Below are 23,462 nucleotides of genomic sequence, written 5' to 3'. Positions count from 1 at the left end.
AAGGTGATATCTTGTCATTTTGATTTGTATTCCCCTGAGGATCAGTGACGTTGAGCATTTTTTCATGCACCTGTTGGCCATTTGTATATCTTCCTTTGAAAATGTCTAGATCTACTGCCCATTTTTAAATTACATTGCTTTTTGCTATGGAGTTGAGTTCATTGTATAATCTGGTTATTAATTTCTTCTTAGATGTAAATATTTTCTTCTATTCTGTAGGTTCACTCTTGACTCTGTTGCTTTCTTTGCTATGCAGAATCTCTCTAGTTTGTTAATTCTCATTTGTCCGTTTTTGTTTTTGTTTTCTGTGCTCTGGAGTCTCTGCCAAAATATACTTGCAAATTCCAATGTTCTAAAGTGTTTTCTTATATTTTTCTTTTAGTGTTTTTCAAAGTTGCAGGTCTACATTTAGATGTTTAATTAATCTTCAATAGATTTTTGTGCATAGTAAAGTACAGAACTATACTTTCATTCTTCTGCATGTGGATATTCAGTTTTCCCAGCACCATTTATTGAAAAGACTTTTTTCCAAAGCATGTAACACCGTTACTGAAGATCAGTTTTCCATAGGTGCACACATTTACTTCTTCATTGTCAATTGTGTTCCACTGGTTTATGGAACTGTTTTTAGTCAATACCATACTATTTCAATTACTATAATTTTGTACTATTTTTTAAGTCAGGTAGCAGAGTGCTTCCAACTTTATTATATTTACTCAAGATTGCTTTGGCTATCTGGCGTCTTTTGTGGTTACATACAAATTTAGTAATGCGTACTACATCTGGGTGAAAATGGCATTGATACTTTGTTAGGGGTTTCATTGAATCTGCAAATCATTTTATGTAATATGTTCTTTTTAATTATATTGATTTTTCCAATCAGTAAACACAGAATGCCTTTCCATTTCTTTGGGCCTTGTTTCTTCATCAATGATTAATAGTTTTCATTGTGGAGATATGTTACCTCTTAAGATAGATTCTTTAACTTTTTATTTCAGAACAATTTTAAATGTATAAATCAAAAATAATAAAGTTGTACACATAATTACCATATTTCCACACCCAGTTTCCCCTTTTATTAGCATCTTATGTTAGCATACTAGTCATAATCTACAAAACTCACCCAATTTCCCCTATTTTTAAATACAAACTCCATCTACTCTTTCTACCTTCCCATTGTCTACTCAAAAATATTGCGAGATTTTTCTTTTTTTTTTTCTTTAGCTTCCCACACATGGAAGATGACCTTCACAATTTATTCCTATGCATTTTTAATTCTTTTTTTGTAGCTGTTAGTAATGGGATTGCTTTCTTCAATTCTTTTTCAGATAATTTGCTATGGGTGTATAACAGTGTTACTGGATTTACTTGACTTTGTATCCTGAAAAGTTGCTGAATATGTTTATTGACTCTAGTAACTTTATGGCATTATCTTTGGGGTTTTCTGTATGTAAGATCATGTTGTCTTCAAACAATAAGAATTTGGCTTTCTCCTTTCCAACTTGAATGCCTTTTATTTCTTCCTTTGCCTAATTGCTGTGGCTAGGAATCCCAGGGCTTTGTTGGATGAAAGTGATGAAAATTGACATCTTTGTCTTGCTGCACATCACACAAAACCTTCAGTTTTTCCCAATTCAATGTGGTGTTATCTAATTGTTTATTATATATGAGCTTTTTTATGTTGAAGTATTTGCCTTATATATCTAATTTTTGCAGTGTTTTGTCATGAGGAATGTTGAATGTTATCAAATGCTTTTTCTGCATTTATTGAGATGATTATTTCATTATTGCCCTTCATTCTGTTGATGTGGTGTAGCACATTTCTTGATTTACATATGTTGAACCATCCTTACCTAGCTGGATTTCTCTTGATCAAGGCAAATAATCTTTTTAATGTAGTGTTGGATTTGATTTGCAAGGATTTTGTTGAGAATTTTTTACATCAATGCTCATCAAGGAGATTGGCCTGTAGCTCTGTTTGTGTTTCTGTGCCTAGTTTTGGAATCAAGGTAATGCTGGCCTCACAGAATGAAGAATTCCTTCCTCTTCTATTTTTTGAAATAAACTAAAAAAACATTGGATTTATTTATTATTTAAATGTTTGATAAAATTTAGTTGTGAAGCCTTTTAGCCCTGGGTTTTTACTTGATTGGACATATTTTTAAAATTTTTTAATTTTAATTTTTAGTTAGTTTTTAACAGATTCAATGTGCTTTGTAGATACAATTCACAGAAAATAAAGATGTTCCCTTGATGGAAGCCTTTTTGTTATTGATTCAATCTCGCTACTTTTATTCATGTGTTTAGGCACTGTATTTCTTCATGATTTTATCCTTATGAGGTGTGTGTCCAAGAATTTTTCCATTTCTTGCAAGCTATCAAATTTGCTGTCATAATTGCTAACCATAATCTCTAAACATACTTTGTGTAGTGTAGTATAATATCTCTATTTTCATCTCTGATTTTATATGTTTGAATCCTCTTTTTTTTTCTTATTCTACCTAAAGGTTTGTCAATTTTGTTTAGCCTTTCAAAGATCCAACTCTTTGTTTCATTGTTTTCTTCAAGTATTTTTTAGCTTCTTTGTCATTCATTTGTGCTGAGTATGATTATTTCTTTCTGTCTCCTAATTTTAAGATTGAGGCATTCTTTTTGATTTTGTTTTTGTTCTAGTTGCTTTAAGTACAGCAATAAATTCTGTATTTGAGATCTTTCTGCTTTTTTGATGTAAGTTTTCATTACCCTGTGTTTCCCTCTTATCACTGCTTTTGCTGTATCGCATGAGTTTTAGTAAGTTGTATTTTTAATTTCATTAGCTTGAAGAAACTGTTTAATCTCTTCTTTTTTATTTTTTCAATGTTTTTAATTTACATAAAAGCACAAGTTTCATGTAATTCATGTATACAATTTTAAGAACATAATGATACTTCCTTCTTACTTTCTTCCTCAATCAATTGATTCTTCAGGAGTAAGCTGTTTAATTCCTTTTTTGTTGTTGCTTATCTATTTTCCAAAATTTCTTGGTTATTTATTTCTTGTTGTATTTCATTGTGGTCTGAAAATATGTTCAATATAACTTCTGTTCAAAAAATTTTAGACTTTTTTGTAATGTACCACAAAATCTATACTGGAGAGCGTTTCATGTGCTGTTGAGAAGAATGTGTATTTTGCAGCTTTTTGGTAGGTAGTTCTTCAGATATCTGTTACAGCCAATTGATATGGGATGCAATTTAACTCTGCTATTAAAAGGATCATCTGTCTTTTTCTGAAACGTGGATGTTCAAGTACTTTACTATTATTTTATTGGAGTCTATGCCTTTATTTAGACCCATCCATTGCTTTTTTTAAAAGATTTATTTATTTATTTGAAAGTGTTACACAGAGCAAGAAGAAGAGGCAGAGAGAGAGAGAGAGAGAGAGAGAGAGAGAGAGAGAGAGAGAAAGTCTTCCATCTGTTGGTTCACTCCCCAGATGGCCGCAACAGCCAGAGCTGTGCCGATCTGAAGCAAGGAGCCAGGAGCTTCTTCCAGGTCTCCCATTTGGGTGCAGGGGCTCAAGGACTTGGGCCATCTACTACTGTTTTCCCAGGCCATAGCAGAGAGCTGGATAGGAAGTGAAGCAGATGGGACTGGAACCGGCACATATATGGGATGCCATCACTGCAGGTGGTGACTTTACTGGTTATACTACAGCTGCTGGCCCCCATTGTTTTTTAAATTTGGATTTTGTACTATCAGGTGCATATATATTTACAATTGTTATTTTCTCCTGCAAGATTGAATTCTGCATCAGGGTATGAGAGCCTTCCTTGTCTCTTTTTACTACATTTGTTTCAAAATCCATGTTACCTGATAGTATGGCTGCTCCTGCTTTCTTTTGGGTTTCATTGCACTTGAACATCTTATTCCATCCTTTCACTTTCAGACTCTCTTATCTTTAGAGGAAAGTGAATTTTTATAAGTTGCATGTATTTGGGTCATGTTTTTATGCAGTCATGCTATAAATTTTAATTGGAGAATTTAATCTATTTACATTTAAGTTAATTTTTTATAGATGAATCTTAGTACTATATTTTGGAACTTGTTTTCTAGTTTTATTGCAGTATTTTCTTTATGTCTCCCCTTCTTACAATCTTTACAATCTTCATTTGTGGTTAAGTGACTTTCTCTAGTGGTGTGCTTTGGTTCTTTGTATTTTTCAAATGTCCATTAGAGAATTTTGCTTTGTGTTGAACATATGGCTTACAAAAACATTATAAAAATTGTAAAAACTTAAAATTGATTTTAAAATAGGGAAACAAGTGTACAAACAGATAAGAAACACTAATATAGAATTCTGTGCTTGCACTCTATTCCTCCCTTCATTTTGAATTTCTGATGTCTCATTTAAACATCTTTACATATTGCCTCTCTTAATATTTCAATATAGTTATTAATTTTAGGTGTTTTACTTTCTAATCTTCATATTAAAGATAATTATAGTTTCATACCATGTTTACAATATTAATGCATTTTGAATTTGTCTAAATGTTACTCTACAGTGAGTTTTAACCTTCTGATATTTCCTTATTATTTATTAGCATCTCTCCTTTCCAGTTTGAAGAATCCATTTACCATTTTTTGTGAGACAAGTCTGGTAGTGATAACTTCTCCATTTGTATTTGAGAATGCCTTGATTACTGCCCTCCCCCACCACCTGATATCTAAAGGACAGATTTGCTGGGTACAGTATTCTTGGTTGGCAATTTTTTCCTTCAGTACTGTGAAAGATTCATCCCACTTTATCCTGGACTGTAATTCTTCTGCTAAAAATCTTTAACCAAGCAAACTGGGACCTTTTTATACATGTTTTGCTCCATTTCTCTTGCAATTTTGAGCACTTTGTCTTTAACCTTGAACAGCATGATTTCTTGAGGTAGACTTGGAGTGGAATCTGGCTTAGTGACCTTTGTTCTTTCTGTATCTAGACAGTAATATCTCTGTCTAGATTTAGGAAGATTTATATTGTTAACACTGTGAATGATTTCTACCTCTTTGATATTCTCATGTCCCTCCTGAGCCACAATATTTCAGATATTTGCTCTGTTTATGCTGGCCCAAAGTTCCTATAAACTTCCTTCATACCTCCTAATCCTTTTTATCCTTTTTTAACTTCCAACTATGCATTTCCAAATAGCCTGTTTTTAATATCACTGATTCTTTTGTTTGATCTATTGTACCATTGATATGTCCTTTTTTTTATTTTGCATAATGTACTTTTCAGTTGATGGATTTTTTTAAATACATTTTCATTTTTTTGAAGATTTGTTTATTTATTTAAAAGGCAGAGTTATAGACAAAGAGGGAGAGGGAGAGAGAGAGAATGCTTCCAACTGTTGGTTCACTTCCCAAATGGCCACAACGGCCAGGACTGGTCCAGGCTGAAGCCAGGAGCCAGGAGATTCTTCCAGGTCTCCCACGTAGGTGTGGGAACCAAGGACTTGGGCCATCTTCTTCTGCTTTCCCATGCTCATTAGCAAGGAGCTGGATGGAAAGTGGAGCAGCCAGGACTCCAGCCGGTGCCCATATGGGATACTAGTGCTTCAAGACGCAGCTTTAACCTGCTGAACCACAGTGCCGATCCCAGTTGATGAGTTTTGTTGGACTTGTTTAGTTACTTCTAACTCTTTGTCATGTCTCTGTTGGGATATTAAACTGTTTCTCTGTGCTCTCTTGAAGTTCATTTGAAAATTTCAATTCTTAGATGGGTGAGTTCTGGAATATTATTTTATTCTTTTTGTGAGATCATGATTCCTTCTAAGTTCTTCACACATGTTGGTGTAAATATCATCTGTATGTAGAAAGGTCAGTTATAGGAATGTGGCCACATTTGTAACTGTCCTTCTAGAAATTATAATCATTTGTTAATTTTCTCTGGTATTCCATCACCAAATAGTACCTATGTTAAGTTTTCATGCAGGTATGCTATTTGATGTTTATTCACTGTTTCAGTCCTATAATACTTCTAAAGTTCGTATTTCTCCCAAATGTGAAGTTCATATGTTATCTGAGATGAACTGGGGAAGTTCCTAAAAAGAAATATTCATGCTCTAGAATCCTCTTCCTGGGGCTTGTGTAGGCCTAGATATCTAGTCCTGTAATTTCCCAATGCCGTAAAGTCAGATCACCTCTAAAGCCCACAGTTCACCAATACCAGTACAGCCAGCTGTTAGGACTAAAGCCCAACCTTCTATGTTCTTCCTTCTGCTGAGGTGACTCACTGCCCATTCTTAGAAGCCACTGATGATGCTGTGTTGAATATAACTCTAATCATCTGGGATCAAAGAACTCCACTTATCACCAAAGAAGGTCCAGGGGCACTATTTTCTGGCATTGGCCTGGAATAGGTACTGTTAAGATATGCTCAATACTGAGTTTTACCAGCCTGGCACTGAGTAACACAACAATCCTGTGGGTTTTTTGTTTGTTTGTTTGTTTTGCTTTGTGCCCTAGATTTTTTTAACTTTTATTTAATAGATATAAATTTCCGAAGTTCAGCTTTTAGATTACAGTGGCTTTTCCCCCCCATAACTTCCCTCCCACCTGCAACCCTCCCATCTCCTGCTCCCTCTCCCCTTCCATTCACATCAAGATTCATTTTCAATTATCGTTATATACAGATCAATTTAGAATATATTAAGTAAAGATTTCAACAGTTTTCACCCATACAGAAACACAAAGTGTAAAGTACTGTTTGAGTACTAGTTATAGCATTAATTCACATTGTACAACACATTAAGTACAGAGATCCTACATGGGGAGTAAAGTGCAAAGTGACTCCTGTTGTTGACTTAATAATTGACACTCTTATTTATGGCATCAGTAATCTCCCGAGGCTCTTGTCATGAGTTGCCAAGGCTATGGAAGCCTTTTGAGTTCGCCAACTCCGATCTTATTTAGACACGGTCATAGTCAAAGTGGAAGTTCTCTCCTCCCTTCAGTGAAAGGTACCTCCTTCTTTGATGGCCCGTTCTTTCCACTGGGATCTCACAGAGATCTTTCATTTAGGTCTTCTTTTATTTTTGCCTGAGTGTCTTTGTTTTCCATGCCTGAGAAACTCTCCTGGGCTTTTTAGCCAGATCCAAAAGCCTTAAGGGCTGATTCTGAGGCCAGAGTGCTATTTAGGACATCTGCCATTCTATGAGTCTGCTGTGTATCCTGCTTCCCATGTTGGATCATTCTCTCCTTTTTAATTCTATCAGTTAGTATTAGCAGACACTAATCTTGTTTATGTGATCCCTTTGACTCTTAATCCTATCATTATGATTAATTGTGAACTGAAACTGATCATTTTGACTAGTGAGATGGCATTGGTACATGCCACCTTGATGGGATTGAATTGGAATCCCCTGTGTGCCCTAGATTATAGAAAGGGTGATCATTTGCCCAAGTAGGAACTAGGTGGGTCACAGTTGTGTCTCACAGTCATCAGACCCTGTAAATTCTTGGGCATACATTACAGGCCCATGAGAGAATGACAGTGATATATGCTGAAACAACCCCATCCTACCAGGGCTTAGGTCTCTGCCTATACAGGGCAAGTCTAGAGATTCTAGCCTCAGGCACTGTACTAGGGACAGGCACCTGTCTAGTGTTTGGTTTACCAACCCAACAGTGCATCCCAAGTCACAGTCCTGTGGTTCCTTACTGTTTATCCACAGTTGGAAGAGGAATGATATTGGCAGCTTGTTGGCCAAGCACACTTGCACCAAGCCTGGTCATACTTGGGTCTCAGTCCCTGGGCCCTATAAAGTTTCAGTTGTACAAAGGAGGACTTCTCAAGGCTGGTGGTAATACATGGTAAAGCAAGTCCATCACAGCTGAATACAGGTCTCCATCTGGTGCTAGGGAAATCTAGAAGCTCTGTCTAACCCAGGTTAGAGGCCTTTGGTATTTATCAGATGCTGAGTCCCACATCTGGGCTACAAGACAAAGTCCTATACTCCCTCTTCTACCCTACCACAGCAGCTAGAGTCTTGTAAGTTTTATGCCAGAGGTTGGAGAAGGAGTGGTAGAGCCCTTTGGCTATGGAGTTTCCAAAAAAACTCATTCTGCAGTTATGAGTCTGGGGACATGGGACATGTGGTGCCATCTCACTGAATTTTATGACATTAGGCCTTCCACTAGGACTCAAGTCTAAAAACTGGGCTTAAATCAGTCTGCTTCCTGCAAGTGGGTGGCATCTTTCTCTAGACTCTGCTGCTTGCATTTGGGTGACAGGAGACACGAGCAACCCAAATGCCCATCAACTGAACACTGGATAAATAAATTATGGGACATGTACAATATGAAATATTACACAGTGGTAAATAAAATGAAATCTGGTCATTTACAACAAAAATGGATGAATCTAGAAAACATCATCCTTAGTGAAATAAGCCAGTCTAAAGAGACAAATACTACATATTCTCCCTGACCTGTAATACCTAGAGCACCTAAAAGACAATCCATAGAAGTGAAATTAACACTTTGAGAAGCAATGATTTGAATAGCCCTTGTCTTGACTGTTGATGAGCAGTTATTTTTTATACTATTTGTAGAACTCTTTACTTAACACAGAGTTAAACATATGAGTATAAAGTCAATTGAAAAGAGATCTCAGTAAAAAATAAGAGTGGGAGTAAGAGAGAGAGGAGGAAGAGGGGTTTCAAGTATGGGAGGGAGGGTGGGCATGGTGGGAAGAATCCCATTTTCCTAAAGTTGTAATTATGAAATGTATGAAGTTTCTAACTATGATGCTGCAGAGTTCTACATACATTCCTATGGACTTACTTCTAAGGGTACAGTTTAAAAACCTGCCATGGGATCACAAATCCCCTTAAGCTGGGTGGTAAAAATAACATTTTAAATGTTAAAGTGATCATATGTATAGGATTAAGGGTCTGCTAATAATAATAAATTGAATTTAAAAGGAGTGAATGCTCCAACATAGGAAGTAGTCCACACAGCAGACTCATAGAATGACAATCACTTTAAATAGCACTCTGACCTTTGAATCAGCCCTTAAGGCATTCTGATCTGACTGAAAAGCCCATGAGAACATTTCAAGCATGAAAAGCCTGTCATGTAGAACAAAAAATGTCCTACATACAGGATAAAAAATGTCCTTCATGAAGGACTTAAGTAGGTGAGACCCCAGTGGAAAGAAGTGGTTATCAAAGAAAGAGGTAATTTTCTCTGAAGGGAGGAGAGATCTTCCACTTTGCTAATGGCCTTGTCTAAATACTGAAGGAGTTTGTGGATTCAAAAGGCTTTCATAGCCTAGATATCTCATGTCAAGCGCCTCCAGTGATCACTGATGTCATACATAAGGGTGTTAATTGTTAAATTAACAACAAGAGTCACTGTGCACTAACTTCCCATGCAGGACCTCTGTCCTTAAAGAGTTGTATTATAAATATGTCTAAGTGTTCACAAAAGATGTATCATTCTTGAGTACTTTGTTAATTAAGTTTCTTAAAAAAGAGTGAAATTAGCTTCAAGATGCAATGACTTTGAACAACTCTTGTCTCAACTGTTGAGGAACATTTGTTTTGTTTTGTTTTGTTTTTTCATGCAAATTTTGTAACTCTTTACTTAGTATAGAGTTGGTCTTCTGTGTATCAGGTTAATCAAAATGGATCTTAGTGGAGAATGGGACTGGGAATAGCAGAGAGAGGAGAAGGAGGGATGGGAGAGTGGGTGGGAAGGCAGATATGGTGGGAAGAACCACTATAATTTCTAAAGTTGTACTCATGAAGTTTGTATTCCTTAAATAAAAGATTTCTTTAGGAGGAGAAATAAAAATTAATTAATTAAAGATAAGTTAAAGACTTATGAAATGTATATATTGACTTATTTATCAGAGGGCTATAGTCAAGGCAAAATCCATAACCCCAGACAATGCAAGGCCTTATAAACTGTATAGAGGTTTAAATCTTATTCAAAACATCAAAGATGGAGCTGGTGTTGTGATGCAATGGATTAAGCTGTTGCATTGCTATGCCACCATCACATATCAGAGCACATTCAAGCCCCGGCTGCTCTACTTCCAATTCAGCTTCCTGCTAATGCTCCTGGGAAAGCAACCAAAGATGGCCCAGGACCTTGGACCCCTGCCAACCACATGGGAGACCCGAATAGACTTCCAGACTCCTAGCTTTGGCCTGTTCCAGTCCTGGCCATCACAGGCATTTGTAGAGTGAATCAAAAGATATGAATCAGGCCGGCGCCGCGGCTCACTAGGCTAATCCTCCGCCTTGCGGCACCGGCACACCGGGTTCTAGTCCCGGTCGGGGCACCGATCCTGTCCCGGTTGCCCCTCTTCCAGGCCAGCTCTCTGCTGTGGCCAGGGAGTGCAGTGGAGGATGGCCCAAGTCCTTGGGCCCTGCACCCCATGGGAGACCAGGATAAGCACCTGGCTCCTGCCATCGGATCAGCGTGGTGCGCCGGCCGCAGCGCGCCTACCGCGGTGGCCATTGGAGGGTGAACCAGCGGCAAAGGAAGACCTTTCTCTCTGTCTCTCTCTCACTGTCCACTCTGCCTGTCAAAAATAAAAAAAGAAAACAAAGAAAAAAAAGATATGAATCAGAGAGAATAAGGTTCTCTCTATATTGTTTTACTTTTCAAAAATAATTAAATAATTTATAAAAACATATTTGGGGGCCAGCACTGTGATGTTAGGTCTCTGCCTGTCTCACTGGCATTCCACATGGGTACTGGTTCAAGTCCCAGCTGTTCCACTTTGAGTACAGCACTTTGCTGATGACCTTGGAAGGCAATGGAAGATGGTCCAACTGCTTGGGCCCTTGCATCTATGTTGGAGACCTGGAGGAGGCTCCTGGCTCCTGGCTTTGGATAGACCCAGCTCCAGCAATTGTGGCCATTTGGAGAGTGAACCAGTGGATGGGAAGACTTTTCTCTCTGTCTCTCAAACAAATAAATAAATATTTTTTATAAAAAAGCATATTCAAATGTTTCTTTAGGTGAAGAGTGGATTGTTGGGAAGAATTAAAGCAGAGGTCAGTAAAGAAGTGGTTGGAACTAGGAGAGTGGTGGTACAAATGAATATAATTGGATATATTGATATACATCACATATAGATATACATACCTATAACATCTGAATGGAGACATTTAATGTATATTTAAATGTAAAAATGTTGAACATGGGATAGAGATCATGGCTAGAAATCTAGACTAGGGGCTCATGTAAATGTGGTTACATGAAATTCAAAGTCCAAGTACAGTGGACAGTTGAAATTAAGTTGTACAGAGATTCACAATGCCTCAAAGATATACTTAAAATTTTCATTTTCCAATATTAAAAAACTTAAATTTTCCAAAAAGATCAAATTTTTGGTTTCTCTTGGGAATCCAAACATTTAATAGGGTCAGTGTATCCTGCTGGTAGAGATCGAATCGCCAGCAGCTGGATCTCTGAGCACTTAGGACTTTGTGGTTTATTTAATTCATTTGAATACTTCTCTATCTATGGTATCATATCCATGGGATCCTACTTTAGAAGAAGTACAGGGGAAGGTCCAGGAGTTAGCTGAAGGAAAAATGTGTTTCTTCAATCAACTGCAATTTCTCTTCTATGCAAATAACTCTTAAGCCTTGTATTATGATATAGGCAAATTAAACTGTAAGCTTTTCTGCAGTTCAGAAAAACAAAGACATGGAATTTTGAGGAATGAAGATAGTATGGTATCAGCCATGGGTGATCAAGCCACAGCCAGACCATGCAGACAAATTTCTTCAGACTACGGCTTTTCTGCTGTCTGCTCGTAGTGTTGATGGTGGTGGTGCTAGTCATCAATGTGACTCAGGTGGAGTACTTGGACCATGAATGTTTCAGCCACATTCATCAACAGCGACTGCCAATTTTTTTCCTCACAGGCAACAAGTATTAGCTGGAATCTGCACTGTGGCTATGAGGACCAGACCCTTTCCAGCCAGGAACACATGGAGGAAGACTCATTGCTGGCAGCCTTGCAGTGGCAGGTGCCTGATGTGGACCTAGTATCTTTTGTGAAAAGCACTGACCCTTATTCTAGTTACTTTGTCATCTTGAACTATGCAACCCTCTTCAGGGTGGGATGTCAGTTGGAAGTACTGGTTCATATTCAGGATTTTCATCAAAAGCCCAAGAAGTATGGTGAAGACTACCTGCAGGCTGGAATCCACTCCTCCAAGCTTCAGGCAGGGGCCGTGGGCAGAGTGGTAGACTACCAGAATGGGTTTTACAAGGTTTTTTTTTTTTTTTTTTTTTTAGTTTGCTTTGGCCAGGCAAAGTTAAAGTGTCTATATCTCTGGTCCACCCCAGTGGTGGGATCAGAGTCCTTTAGCACCTACAGGAAGAAAAACCAGACAGGGTTTGTTTCAAGAGTCTGTTCAGGAAGAATTTCTGAAACAACAGAGTGCCTGTGTCTTCCTGGGAGTTTATCCCTGTGTAACTTTACAGATCTCTATACTGGAGGACCTTGTTTCTGCTTCAAACCAAAGAAGCTTCCTTGCAGCAGCAAAATTAATCATTTCAAAGGTGGATACCTGAAGGGCCTTCTCACTGCTGCAGAGAGTGCTTTCTTCCAGAGTGGTGTCAGTATCAAAGTGCCAATCAACTCTAGTGGAACTGATTGAGTGACTGTGATTCCCAGTAGAATAAAAGAAACTAGCAACCTAAAAGTATTTCAAGGCTTTCTTTTCCTTCTGGTTATTACTACAAAGAACAATGGAGGCCTGGTAAGTTTAAAATGCACCAGTTTAATAACCCAGACAACATAACAGAATGCTTACAGAGCAAAATGGGTATATTTATTTGGTGACTCAACAATCAAACAGTGGTTTGAATAGCTCAAAACCTTTGTTTCAGATTTAGTGGAGTTTAACTTGGGTAGTCCCAGGAATGTGGATCCCTTCCTTGCAGTGAACCAGAAGCACAACATCCTGCTCAAATACTGCTACCATGGTTCAGGCATCTGCTTCACGACTGTGTTTATCTGTGAGCTCCATTTTGTGGCGAACAAGTTGAATGGCATCATGGGAGGGAAGAATACAGTGGTTGCCATAGCCATATCGTCTCACTTCATTACCTTCCCCTTGAAAGTGTACATCTGGCTGCTCAGGAACATCCAGCGATCAGTGGTCTACCTCCTGGATCAAAGTCCTAAAACTGTGATCGTCATCTGGACAGCCAATGCCCAAGAGCTGGGACCTGAGGTGAGCCTTTTCAACAGCGACTGGTACAACTTACAGCTGCACACAATCCTTTGCAGGATGTTCTCAGAGAGTGGAGTATATCTTGTGGAGTATATCTTGGAGACGACCCTAGCCAATTATCTGTCCCAAAAGTTTCAACCAGATAAAGTTATTGTGAAGAACCAGCTGGATGTGTTCTTGTCTTGTTTGTTCCTTAGAGACCTAGACTGCCTTGGAGGGGACTAGAGGAATCACATTCATGACCTTTCCAGTTGACGTGCATTACTGAAAGTATATGGGAGCCCTTTTGATAGATGTCTGCCATTTTTATGTACAAAATTTCAAACAGAGCTGTTCTCTATATAGTGATTTTCCAGGAGCTTAGAAAATGCAAGTTATTTATGTCTACTTAGGGTTTTTTCCAATCTGGACATAGCTATGATAGAAACCTTATTGTCAGCATCTACACACTGTACTACTCTTATAACCAAAGATGCTAATGAGTATTTTTAAAGTAGTTTCTCCTGGGGGGAGAGATTACTATGCTAAAGAATGTGAAAAATGTTCTGACTTAAATGGAAGTGACTCCTTCGGTTGGTAGTGGAGTGTTTTATATTTTATCTGGTAAAATAAATTGAGCACATGTGCTTGAAAAGCACAAGTGGTCTGTCTTCAGGGGTGAACTAGAGAAGGCATGTACTCAGGCACATGTGAACACACTGACTGTGTTTCAGGAGTTTGTCTTGATACTCTACCTGTTATGAATTACTTGAAAAGGCCAATGTGCTTGGTCAGAATTTTATAATGAGAATATCAACAATTCTCTGCTTTTATCTAGAAAAGAAGTAAAAGGGAAATATGAAAGCAGTATACATAAAATCTGTGCTTTGAATTGATATTTGTGTTGAATGATTCTTACTTGATTCAGCTACATTTTATGTGATGAATGCTTACTCTAGAATAAACATTTTTGGAACTGAAAAAGAGAAATCTCTAAATGAAAATTTATTTTATGTTCTGAAGCCTGAGGGTTTTAAGAATTGACTCCTATGTAAAGAATGCTATTGATTATTATAAAGTTGTAGAAGAGTTTTCTGCCAATTTCAAGTGTTTTCCTTTATTGGTTGTTATTTTGAATTATATACCAAAACCATAAACTAAAATCTAATTAGAAGTTAATAAAATTAGCTATTAAATATGTGATAGGTATTTCTTTTTTATTTGAAAACTTTATTGTTTCAATACAAAATATTCCAAAAAGTTATCTATTAATACCTATATTCTGTGTGCAACTACCAGTAAAACAATTGAAGGAATTTTATTTCTATATCATACCATTTTTCTTTAATAACCAGTGTACAACCAGAAGAACCAATATCAATTCTTTCCCACTGGGAGTAGAGTAAAGCTTGATGTGCCAGTAAAAGATTTTTCAAACAGAAAAAAAAATTAGCAGAACTGGGACTCACCTTCCAACTAAAGCTTAGTAGCAGCGATCCCTTTTTGATGTGGAATACACAGTTAAGTTTTCCAACGTCCTCTTTCAACTGCTTTCACTACTTTGTATTACTTTGGCCACTCTAGTTATTTGAATTTACATGCATAGGTCTACCATGATAACATGGGTGAACTTTGGGAAAAGTTTACAATTAGGCGGAAAAACAAAGTAGAGGAGCAAAGACAGACAGAGAAGCAGAGATGTTGAAATATGAAAAACTTGAAAATGCAGTGTCACAGAAGATTTGCAAGAAGGAGGGACATCAGTGTTGCTACATGCCCCCAAGGAGGATCAAGACAAATGATAACTTTTTAAATTTTAATTTAAGGTATACAAATTTCATGTATTTCCTATATACAGATTCAGGAACATACTGATACTTCCCACTCTACCCTTCCTCCAACCCATGCTCCACACTGCTTCTTCCTCCCTCCCACCCATGTTCCACACTTCTTCCTTTTCCCTCTCCTATTCCCATTCTTAATTTTTACAAATATCTATTTTCAGTTAACTTTATACTCATAAGATTAACCCTACACTAGGTAAAGAGTTCAAAGAATAGTATGAAGAAGAAAAAAAAAACACTTTTCCTCAATGGAGGAGTCAAAGGCTGTAAACAATCATCGAATATCAAAAATGTGAATTTCACTAAAATACATTACATTTTTGGTACTCTATTAGTTACCATAGATCAGGGAAAACATATAGTATTTGTATTTTGGGGACTGGTTTATTTCACAAAGTATAACAGTTTCCAATTGCATCCATTTTGTTGCAAACATCAGGATTTCAATATTTTTCCACTATGTAGTATTTGTAGTATATATTTAAAATAATTTCTTCATCCAGTCATCAGTTGATGGACATCTGGGTTGATTCCGTACCTGGGCTATTGTGAATTGAGCTGCAATAAACATGGGAGTACAAATAACTCTTTCATATACTGATTTCATTTTGTTTGGGTAAATTTCTAGGAGTGGGATGGCTGGGTCATATGGTAGCTCTGTATTCAGATTTCTGAGGTATCTCCATACTGTCTTGCACAGTGGCTGCAACAGTTTATTTTCCAACTAACAAAGGATTAGGGGTACATTTTTCCCTACACCCTTGCCAACATTTATATGTTGATTTCTGTATTAGAGCCATTCTAACTGGAGTGAGATTAAACCTCCTTGATTTGCATTTCCCTGATGGCTAGTGATCCTGAGGATTTTTTCATGTGTTTGTTGGCCACTTGAATTTCCTCTCTTGAAAAATGCCTGTTGGGCCAGTCCACTGCAGTGGCTTTCAGTGTAAGCCTGGGCTTCAGCAGAAGTCAGCTTGTGAAGAGCCCTGGCAGCTCTGCCAAGAGTTGGATCACTGGACATGGACCTGCCCTGGAGTCGAAGGATGCCCAGGTCAGAGCCACAGATCTTATTGGCTCTAAGCTGAAAAGCCCTTCACTCAGCCCAACTTCCAAAGTGACCACCACAGCTGAGGGGACGGCCAAGTAGGGTCAGCAACATTGCAGGCAGAACTGTAAATTTCTTGTTAGAGATGCCCCCTGCCTTTACCTGACCAGCTCTCCTCCCAGGCCAGCCAAGTAATGAAAGTCAACAGAGTGCCTTCCCCTTGGAGGTTCACACCTCCCTTAGGATGTACCCCATGTGAAGAGATAGATAGGTCTGGGCCTCTTAACTTACAAGGCCTAAAGCCCACCAGATTATTTTCAAGCCCCAACTGTCAGATTCTATTTGCCTCTGAATCAGAAAACTGAATTGTAGCTTGGACAGCACCTTTCTTAGCTCCTCTAATAATGACTCTGTCCTTTGTTCTAGACCCTGTCTAGCACACTTGGGCCTCATTCCTTTGTAATCATAACCTCTCCTCTACCTCCAATGGCTCTACTCCCAAGCTGTGTGTACTGATGGTCCTCTTCCCCACTTAATGCTGTATAATTGTTCAAAATTTCTCTACAGACAAGCCCCTCTACCTACAAAAGATGAATGACTTTTCTCCCATTCTTGGCTGGAATCAGCTTTCCAGTCTGTTGGGTGTTCCCCAATAAACCCTTTCCCTTAAAAAAAAGATGGAGGTGCCTTTCTCTGAAGGGAGGAGAGAACTTCCACTTTGACTATGACCTTGTCTAAATATGATCAGAGTCGGCAAACTCTGAAGGCTTCCATAGCCTTGGCAACTCATGACAGGAACCTAGGGTGGTCACTGGCGCCGTAAATTAGAGTGTCAATTTGTTGGGTCAACAACAGGAGTCACTGTGCACTTGCTCCTCATGTGGGATCTCTGTCCTTAATGTGCTATACATTGTGATTTAATGCTATAACTAGTACTCAAACAGTATGTTTCACTTTGTGTTTCTGTGTGGGTGCAAACTGTTGAAATCTTTACTTAGTATATACTAAATTGATCTTCTGTATATAAAGAGAATTGAAAATGAATCTTGATGTGAATGGAAGGGGAGAGGGAGCGGGAGAGGGGAGGGTTGCGGGTGGGAGGGAAGTTATGGGGAGGGGGAATCCATTGTAGTCCATAAGCTGTACTTTGGAAATTTATATTCATTAAATAAAAGTTAAAAAAAAGAAAAATGCCTGTTGAAGTCTTTTACCCATTTAAAAAAACATTTATTTAAAGTAAACAAATTTCATGTATTTCCTATTTACAGATTCAGGAACATAGTGATACTCCCCACCTTACCCTCCCTCCCACCCTTCTTCCTTCTTCCTTTCCTATTCCCATTCTTAATTTGCACGAAAATATCTTTTCAGTTAACTTTATACTCATAAGATTAACCCTAAGCAAAGAGTTCAACAAATAGTATGAAAAAAATGTTCCTCAACAGTAGAGACAAAGGCTGTTAAAAATCATCAAATCTCAAAATGTCAATTTCACTCCTATAGATTATCTGTTAGGTACTCTGTTAGTTACCACAGATCAGGAATAGGTGGCATTTGTCTTTTGGGAACTGGCTTATTTCAGTAAGTATAATGGTTTCCAATTGCAAACAACAGGATTTAATTTTTTACCACTGTATAGTATTCCATTATATATATGTGTATATAGATATATATAGATATACACATATATATATATATATATATACCATCATTTCTTTATCCAGTCTTCAGTTGATGGACAAGTGGGTTGATTCCATATCTTAGTTATTGAGAATTGAACCACAATAAACATGGGGATATAGATCATTCTTTCATATGCTGATTTCATTTCTTTTTTTTTTTGTGTGTTGTTGCTTTTTTTTTTTTTTTGTATACAGAAGATCAGTTTAGTATATATTAGGTAAAGATTTCAACATTTTGCCCATATAGCAACACAAAGTGAAAAAACTACCATTGGATTACTAATTATAGCATTAAATAGCAATGTACAGCACATTAAAGACAGAGATCCTACATAATTTTTTTTTCAAATTAATTAATTTTCTATGCCATTTCCATTTTAACACCAGCTTGTTTTTTTTTTCATTTCCAATTCTCTTTATATACAGAAGATCAATTCAGTATATAATTAGTAAAGACCTCATCAGTTTGTGCCCACACAGAAACGCAAAGTATAAAAATACTGTTTCAGTACTAGTTATAGCATCACTTTGCTTTAGACGACACATTAGGGACAGATCCCCCATGGGGTGTAAGTACACAGTGACTCCTGTTGCTGATTTAACAATTTGACACTCCTGTTCATGGCGTCAGTAATCTCCCTAGGCTCTAGTCATGAGTTGCCAGGGCTATGGAAGCCTTTAGAGTTCGCTGACTTCGATCTTATTCCGATAGGGTCATAGTCAAAGTGGAAGTTCTCTCCTCCCTTCGGAGAAGGGTACCTCCTTCTTTGATGGCCCCGTTCTTTCCACTGGGATCTCACTCACAGAGATCATTCATTTAGGTCTTTTTTTTTTTCCCATGATATCTTGGCTTTCCATGCCTGCTATACTCTCATGGGCTCTTCAGCCAGATCTGAATGCCTTGAGGGCTGATTCTGAGGCCGGAGTGTTGTTTAGGACATCTGCCATCCTATGAGTCTGCTTTGTATCCCACTTCCCATGTTGGATCTTTCTCTCCCTTTTTGATTCTATCAGTTAGTATTAGCAGTTACTTGTCTTGTTTGTGTGATCTCTTTGACTCTTAGACCTATCAGAACTATCAATTGTGAGCTGAAATTGATCACTTGGACTAGTGCGATGGCATTGGTTCATGCCATCTTGATGGGATTGTGTTGGAATCCCCTGGCACATTTCTAACTCCACCATTTGCGGCCAGTCCGATTGAGCATGTTCCAAATTGTTCGTCTCCTCCCTCTCTTTTTCCACTCTTAGATTTAACAGGGATCACTTTTCAGTTAAAATTTAAACACCTAAGAATAATTGTGTGTTAATTACTGAGTTCAACCAATAGTACTAGAACAACAACAACAACAACAAATACTAAAAAGGATAAAGTATTACATTGTACATCTAAAGTCAGGACAGGAGCTGATCAGTTCATTGTTGCTTATAGTGTCCATTTCACTTAACTGGATTGTTTTGTTGTTGTTGAGTTTCTTGAACTCTTTATAGATTCTGGATATTAAGCCTTTATTAGTTTCATAGTTTGAAAATATTTTATCCCATTATCATCCTTGTCTCTTCAGTTTGCTGAGTTTTTCTTTTGCAGTGCAGAAGCTTGTCTATCTTGATCCATTTTGAGAGGATTTTTATGTAAGGCATAAGGTATGGGTCTTGTTTCATATTGCTGCATGCATAGATCCAGTTTTCCCAACACCTTTATTGAAGAGACTGTCCTTTCTCCAGGGATTCAGTTTAGTTTCTTTGCCCAGAAACCATGCCAGTCAACTGCGAAGACAGTGATAAAACAGCAGGAGGTCCAGGCTCTTCAACCCTACTTCCGAAAGTAACCCCAGCTCTTGCTACCTGAGCAGAGATCTGTCAGTATTGAGCTTGATGAGAAGGAGCTGGCTACACTAGCTGAGGAGATTGCCACAGCTGTAACTGCTTGAAAGAAGGGCCTGAAAAGCTTGCCCCTGCTTTGGCCCCAACAGCATCCAGTGTTGTCTGTGGCTGGGCAAAGAAATATGCTCACCACAGTTGTCCACCCTTATGTCAACAATGTTCCATACTCAGTGATGATGTTGTTGCTGGGGACTCTCATCTCTGCCAGTTGAACACTCTCTATTTGTATGAGACAGATGAGTAAGGTACAGCCCCAGAGGCTATGTGGGAGGGCCTGACTCTTCAGGAAATCTTCAACAAGTACCATGTCATCCATGCTGACATTTACTGCTGGTTTAATATCTCGTTTGATATTTTTGATCGTGCTACCACTCCACAACAGACCAGCACATCTTCCAGTTGTTGCTGTCATGAGATTTTGTATAACAAAATATTGTGGAGCAATATGCAGTGTGAACACTGTGCCCAGATCTTTGGCTGATTGCTTTGTACAGTCTGTACATCCCTTATTTGGTTATGAAGAGGTCTAGAGTGACCAGTGTGACAAATGTGGCAAGCTCTTCCATACTGTTGAGCTCAAGAAGTCTCAGTGTAAAGTCGGCTAGTCAAACCTTGTGGTGAAGTCCTCCATGCACCTGTTCCTGGACCTCTCTAAGCTGGTAAAGTCACTGGGGGAGTGGTTGGGGAAGACATTGCCTGGCAATGATTGTATACCTAATGGCTAGTTTATTATTCATGGTTGGCTTTAAGATGGTCTCAAGCCACACTGCATAATCTGAGGCCTCAAATGGGGACTCCTGTAGCCTTAGAAAGTTTTGAGAATGAGATATTCTATGTCTGGTTTTATACAACTATTGGCTACTTGCCTGTTACAGCCCACTCACAGACTAGTGGGAGAGACTGTAGCAGAACCCAGAGCAAGTAGACATTTATCAGTTCATGGCCAAAGACAATGTTCCTTTCCATGGCTTAATATTTCCTTGTTTAGCACTAAGAGCTGAGGACAACTATATCCAGGTAAAAAGAGTACTTGAACGACAAGGATGGGAAATTTTATAACAGCCAAGGGTGTAGGAGTGTTTGGGGACATGGCCCAGGATACAGGGATCACTGCTGATATCTAGTGCTTCTATCTGCATTATATTCAGTCTGAGGGCCAGGACAGTGCTTTCTTCTGGACAGGCAGGCTACTCAAGAATAACTCAGCCTGCTTAGCAATCTGGACAACTTCATAAACAGATCTGTGATGTTTGTTTCTAAGTTTTTTGGGAGATATGTACATGAGATGGTACTTACCCCAGATAATCAGTGCTTGTTGACCCATGTCACCCTGGAGGTCCAGAACTATCACCAGCTTCTGGAGGAAGGCTCAAATCTGGGATGCCTTACACAGTATCCTCACTATATATCAACATGGCAACTAAACATTCAGGTAAATAATCCAAGGAAGATTAAAGGCAGTGAGGCTGACAGCAAGCTGACAGGCACTATGACAAACTTGGCAGTGAATGTAGCTATAGCCTTGCATGCCCACGGTTAATGTCACCATCCAGACCCAGTTGCAGCTTCCACGTCCAGCCTGCAGTGTCCTGCTCACAAACCTCTTGTGTACCTTACCAACAGGACACCAGATTAGCACACTCAGTCCCTTTTTCCAAAATCTGGAAAATAACCAGATTGAAAGTTAGAGACAGCACTTTGGAGGGGGCCAGGCAAAAATGTCCTCTTAAACCAAATCAGCAGTTTTAAAGACTGTTAGAACAACTAGGCCACATCAGGTGCAAATACTGATGGATGATGTAACAAAACACCGTAACACTGTCTGAGAACTGAAAGCACAAAAGCCAGACAAGAACCAGCCTGTTACAGAGGTTGCTAGAACTCTTAGATCTAAAGAAGTAGTTGGTTCTAAGCTGAAGAGAAATCCCTTGAAATTCCCAAAGGCAAGAAGAAAAAGAAAAGAGGAGCCAGCTCTGTGGCGTCAGCATCCCGCATGGGTGCTGGTTCGAGTCCTGGCTTCTCCAATTCCTATCCAGCTCCCTGCTAATGGCCTGGAAAAGCAGTGGAAGAGGGCCCACGTGCTTGGGCCCCTGAAACCACATGGGAGACCCAGAAGAAGCTCCTGGCTCCTGGCTTCGGGTCTGCGCAGTTCCAGTCATTGCAGCCATTTCGGGAGTGACACAGCAGATAGAAGTTCTCTCTTCTCTCTCTCTCTCTCTCTGTGTGTGTGTGTATGCTCTGTGTGTGTGTGTATGTCTGTAATTCTGCCTCTCAGTAAATAAATAAATCTTAAAAAAAAGTAAAGAGAAAAATTTGATTCACAGAAAGTCACTTTACATCCAGCATTGTGGCATAGCCGGTAAGCTGGCTGACTGCAATGCCGGCATTCCACTGGGGTGCCAGTTCAAGTCCCAGCTGTTCCACTTCTGATCCAGATCCCAGCTAATTGCTAGGGAAAAGCAATGGGGGATGGCCCACATACATAGGCCCCTGCCACCCACATGGGAAAACCAGATGAAGCTCCTCCATGCTGACTTTCGCCTGGCCCACCCCAGCCCAGCCCTGCCTTTGCAGCCATCTGGGAACTGAACCAGTATATGGAAGATCACTGTATGCATGTGTGTCTCTCCCTCTCCCTCTGTAACTCTGGCCTTCACATAAATAAATGATCACTTTAATACATATGGATTGTAATCAATAAGTCCACAATCCCAATATACAAAAATAGAGAGAAAGAAAAAGCAATTTAAGTGGGGTAACCAAGTGAGAAGACACCCTGAAAGAGTATCATTGACTATTGTACCTTAAGTAGCTGTAATGATCTTTGGACTTCCTTGGCTTGTAGAAATGCTCACCCAAACTTCTGTCTTCATCTTCACATAGCATTCTTTCTATGTACATTTCTGGGTCCCTATGTCCTCTATGACACTATTCATATTTATTGGGGTCCACCCTTCTTCAGTGTTAACCTCATCTTGACTAATTACATTTTCATTGCCCCTATTTCTATGTAGGGCCAGATCCTCATGTACTTGGGCTAAGGACTTTAACATATGAAATTTATGAGAACATAATTCAAAATAGGTAAGTTCCCTAAAAGTGTCTGAACCAGTTGTCTTCTCCAAAGCTAGCCTCCTCAGTGTTGAGACAATTTGTGACATTTACTCTACCTCATCTCCTACAAGCTCTTAATATCTAAGTTTTGTTTGGCAAATTTCTGAGTCCCAAGTACTTCAGCTTAGCTTTCATCTTCAACTTCATTTTATCCCTGGTGCCATACACTTGTAAAAGGCATCACCTTTCTTCTCCCCAGACATATTTCCTAACAATTTTCCATGTGTTCAGCTCCCATCCACACATTATCCCTTTGGTCTTGCTCTAACTAAATTCCTTAGTAAATAACAATGTGTTTCACCCAACTTGGTAGCAGTATTATCTCTAGATGTAGATCGTGGGTTGTTATTAAATGAACTTTAGCCACAAACTTCATTATCTCAGCCTGGCATCATAAGAAAGGATTCCTAGAGAAAGAAAATAGTCAGGAAGCAGTGGTAGTAAATATGGATTCTCTTGATAATATATATGCAGTGGAGGAAAGGACTTGAGGTACAGGTTGTTGGATCAAAAGCAAGTACTAGATTTTTGTTGTTGTTTGAATATTATTTAGATTAGAATTGCAGGCCTGATTATATATCTAGGGAATTGACGTGCATAATTATAGATTTAGAGAGAAAAAATATAATGGAGAGATAGAGAGAGAAAATGTGAGATAGAAAAAGTACAAACAGTTG

The 23,462-nt window shown here is 38.6% G+C and overlaps 1 protein-coding gene and 2 pseudogenes across 2 annotated transcripts in view; all 3 read left to right on the top strand.

Moving 5' to 3' along the window:
- Positions 1-23,462, top strand: part of KLF8 (KLF transcription factor 8) — a 296,444-nt gene that overhangs the window by 194,850 nt on the left and 78,132 nt on the right. The gene's annotated exons all lie outside the window — the stretch shown is intronic.
- LOC133752778 (NXPE family member 3-like) lies at positions 11,761-13,462 on the top strand (annotated as a pseudogene).
- LOC133752775 (methionine--tRNA ligase, cytoplasmic-like) overlaps positions 13,710-23,462 on the top strand; it is a 30,957-nt pseudogene continuing 21,204 nt past the window's right edge.

This window comes from Lepus europaeus, chromosome X, assembly GCF_033115175.1.
Source record: "Lepus europaeus isolate LE1 chromosome X, mLepTim1.pri, whole genome shotgun sequence".
NCBI classification, from domain to species: domain Eukaryota; kingdom Metazoa; phylum Chordata; class Mammalia; order Lagomorpha; family Leporidae; genus Lepus; species Lepus europaeus.
Note: the sequence above shows the minus strand (reverse complement) of the source record. Positions and strands in the feature narration are given on the sequence as shown.